We start from the raw sequence: 4572 nt of genomic DNA, 5'->3' as shown, positions 1-4572 counted from the left end.
TGCATGGTAGTGGTAGTATATGATGATCATCACTTGTCAAATAGCTTGGAACGGTACATACCCATGAAAGAAATCAAGTGTGTAATTCCTATAGTCACAATTGAGATCAGTCTTATAACCTTGCAAATTTAATAGCATCGTATGTTTTAGAACTTAGGCAATACTCTTAGGGTTAGGTCAAGCTCTTACACTTGTTTTTTAGCGAAGCCTCGTTGTTTGTTCGCTTGGAGTCTCATTGTATGATGTTTTATTCATAACTTTAAATTTAATATATCATTTTATTAGCCCACCATATGACCCCTTAGGGTCATTAGAGGTTGTATTGTTTCCTAAGAGGTCATATGGTGTCTTGTGACCCCTTAAGACACCATATGACCCATTAAGACACCATACGACCCATAACAACACCATATGGTGTCCTAAGGGGTCATAGGATGTCATATGACCCCTCGGGACATCAATGACCCATAACAACACCATATGGTGTTCTAAAGGGTCATATGGTGTTCTATGACCCCTTAGGACACTATTACACCATATGACCCCTTAGGACACTATTTGGTGTCGTTATAGGTCTTATGGTGTGCTAAGGGACAATATAGTGTCGTATGACCCCTTAGGACACCTTGTGACCCCTTAGATGTTGCTCGGGGTCATATTGTGTTCTAAGGGTCATATTGTGTCCTAGATTCGATATCTCTTCTTCTCCCTCCCCCCTCATTCCTCTCTCTCTCTCTCTCTCTCTCTCTCTCTCTCTCTCTCTCTCCTTCATACCCCATCCCTCTTTCTCTTCTTCTCTCCCTCCCTCTTTCTCTTCTTATGTAATTCCTATAGTCACAATCGAGATCAGTCATATGGTGTCCTGTGACCCCTTAAGACACCATATGACCCCTTAGATGTTGTTAGGAGTCATATTATGTTCTACGGGTCATATTGTGTCTTGGATTCAATATCTCTCTCTCTCTCTCTCTCTCTCTCTCTCTCCCTTCCTCCATACCTCATCCCTCTCTCTCTAGCTCTTTCCCCTTCTCCCTTCCTCCATACCCCATCCATCTTTCTCTTCTTCTCTCCCTCCCTCTTTCTCTTCTTCTATAATTCCTATAGTCACAATCGAGAGCAGTCATATGGTGTCCTCTCTCTCTCTCTCTCTCTCTCTCTCTCTCTCTCTCTCTCTCTCTCTCTCTCTCTCTACCTCTTCATCCCTCCCCCCTCTCTCTCTCCCTCTCTCCCTCTCCCTCCACCCTAATCTCCCTCTCCCTTCCTCCATACCCCTTCTTCTCTCCCACCCCCCCTCTTCTCTCCCTCTCTCCCTCCCTCTACCTCTCTCCCTCTCTCTACCTTCCCTCCCCCCTCTCTCTCTCTCTCCCCCTCTCTCTCCCTCTCCCTCCTTCCCTCTCTCTCCCTCTCCCTCCTCTCTCCCTCCACCCTACTCTCCCTCTCCCTTCCTCCATACCCCTTCTTCTCTCCCTCTCTCCCTCTCTCTCTCTCTCTCTCTCTCTCTCTCCATCCCTTCCTCCATACCCCTTCTTCTCTCCCACCCTCCCCCCTCTTCTCTCCATCTCTCCCTCCCTCCTCCCCTTCTACCCCCCCTCCTCTCTCCCCCCCTACTCTCCCCCTCTCCCTCTCTCTCTCTTTCTCTCCCTCCCTCCCTTCCCTCTCTCTCTCTTTCTCTCCCTCCCTCCCTTTTCATTCACATATTTTCTACTACCAATGGCGCATATGGGGTACTGAAACTATTAGTTCACTGCCCTACCATAACTTTTTTAAGGTGTAGGAGCGCGTATGCGATACTTATTACTTGTAAGCGCGTACGGGTACTAAGCCCATTATTTGCTACTCTGTGATAACATTTTTTAGGCTTAGGAGCGTGAACACACTACTTATTAGTCCAGAATGGGAAAAAAGAATATCGTTGGGCTTGCCAACATTTTATGGTCTAACATCGTGTACGCGGTTATTAATGTAGAGCGTACGCGGCACATAGACATAGTTTTAGTTGCCCAAGAGCCTCAACGGCCTCAAAAGAAGTTTTTGAGGTCGTTGAAGGCTCCACTGGAACTGTGTGTGCACTTCTATCACTATTTTATACATAGAAGTAAGTGAATTTTTTATTTTTGCATTATTTCAAATGATTGAATTGTTGTTCTTATTAGTTTTGTCAATAGTATTGTGATTGTTTAATAGTTTGATTCCAAAAAAAAGTGATAAGATGCATATTTATGGTTATTTGTTTGTTTATGAACTTTTGTTTACATATATATGTAATATGATTCTATTTAGGACAACCAATATCAACCATGGGAAAGAACAAGCGAGGAACAATGGAAGAACGAGAGGTTCAAAAGGAAAGACAATATATGTAATTTGATTTCGCTGAAAATTATACACTACAACCTCAAAATGAAGTGCCATCCATGTATTATCACTCTACACAAGTTTCTATTTTTTTACACATAGCATTCATGCATGCAGATGATAGCACAAAGGAGGATAGAAAGGTTGTAGGAGAGTATCACTTTCTACATAAGTGATGATTGTACTCACTCATCGGAGTTTGTACAAGGATGCTTTAAATTTTTCTATGATAGTTTAAGGGAAAGGAACATACGATACAACCGACACTTAATATGGTCAAATAATTGCACCACACAATTCAAGAATGCAAGGATGTTTTATTGGTTGACAAGGATGCATATGACAAGCGGTGGACAAGGCTGGACATGGTAAGGGAGAGCACGATGGTGCAGGAGCATGTGTGAAAAGAGCCCTAGCTAGGGAAGAATTGAAGTACGAAGGTGGTGCTGAGTTGATAGATGCAGAAAAAATTGTGTGATGGTGTAAGTCTACAATGGGTCCAGGTAATCCAGGTATGTCAATGGTTCGTAGATATTTTTGGTTGATCACTGAATATAACATTGAAAACTATCTAGATTGTTGTACAGTTGCAGGATCGAGTGACATGCACTCATTTATGAGTTCAAATTCAAGTTCACTGGTAATTTATATGAGACAGATGGTATGTTTTTGCTCTTCATGCATGTATTGTTTGTGGGAAGAATGTGAATCACGAGAGTGGGTTGACAAATGGTCTTGTAGACCGTTGGTTCCCATTGATTCATATCAAATTCCCAAAGCACTACAATTGAGCCAGATGGAGACATCAATGGATTTTGACCATGTATCCGACCTAGTGGATTCAGGTGATTTTTTGAGTTAATTTTTTTGCAAGTATTCTTTTTGGTTCTGATGCCCTCCTAAATGACACAATTGTTAGTTCAAGATCAAACAACACAAAACACACAAGATGTTAGAGTTAATCAATCAAAAACCAAACATATGAAGGCATTCCAAAAGAGATACTAAAAGAGACATGCTAAATATATCTAATAAATAGAACAAATGATCATGAGACATCTCCAACTGCCTCTTAGCATGGCCTTAGCTTCTTCTCCCTTGTTCCTCTCCTCTCCAAGTTCCAAAATAGTGTAGCTCTCAGCAGCTTTTTGCACTATGGATGCTTATGGAGGATTGAGATTGTAGTATAGCTCCAAACATGAAATGAAAAGCTAATACTAAAATGATATATTTTAACCAAAAGACAAAAGATTAGATTGTTTATGCTAAATGCTCTCTAAAATGGCTATAGTCTAAATGCTTACAAGTTTTCAGGATCTGGTTTATGAAGGAATAGGCTCTATTTATAGGAAAAATGGAGCAATGGATGGCCAAGATTGAAGGGTTTAATCAAGGGTCAAGCTTGAAAGTTGGGGATCCATGTGCACAATTTGCACCAATGACATGGTGACAAGTGTCAACACAGGATTGGGTTGAAAGAAAGGGGTTGGAGGCATTGAATGCCTGAGAAGACTTCATGGTTATCTAAAGGCTAAGGGTCAAGCCTAAATTAGGATTACCCACTGGATTAGGAGTTAATGCAAGGATAAACCTTTGTGCAAATGATTAAGAGATAATCATGGTCAAAGCATTAAAGGCTTGATGAGACCCTTGGGTTGGGTAGAGGTTGAGTCAAAACAAATGTTTTAACCATGTAGGAGGGTTTGGGTTAACCATTAATGGTTATTGGAGACTTTGTGGATTAAGTGGTTGAAAGTTGGAAGCCTTTAATGGTTTTCAAAAACTTTGGGGTTTTTGGTGGTTGAAGGTTGAAAACCTTCAATGGTTATCCAAGACTTTGGGCCATTTGAGAAGTGACTCCATTTTGCTTATGAATGTGACAATATTTAGGGGATGGATTAGGCTAATTAGAAAGGGGTTAGAAGAATCTAGAAGGGGATTAGATTTTGCAAGTGGATTTGGTGGGTGAGGGAAAATAGGATTTTATTTAAAATAAAAATTCATTTATTTCAATAAATGTGTGCAAGTTGCATTTGTAGGAAAATGCAAGTGGGGTGGGGGATAATGATTTAAATAAATGTTTTATTTAATTTATTTAAAAGAGGAAAAGGGGGATTTAATTAAATAAATTGATTTTATTTAATTGATTGTGAATTTGATTTTAATGAATTAATTAAAATAAATTGAATAATTTATTTAATTAATAGAAGAATGTTT

The sequence above is a fragment of the Cryptomeria japonica genome, chromosome 4 (assembly GCF_030272615.1).
Source record: "Cryptomeria japonica chromosome 4, Sugi_1.0, whole genome shotgun sequence".
NCBI classification, from domain to species: domain Eukaryota; kingdom Viridiplantae; phylum Streptophyta; class Pinopsida; order Cupressales; family Cupressaceae; genus Cryptomeria; species Cryptomeria japonica.
Note: the sequence above shows the minus strand (reverse complement) of the source record.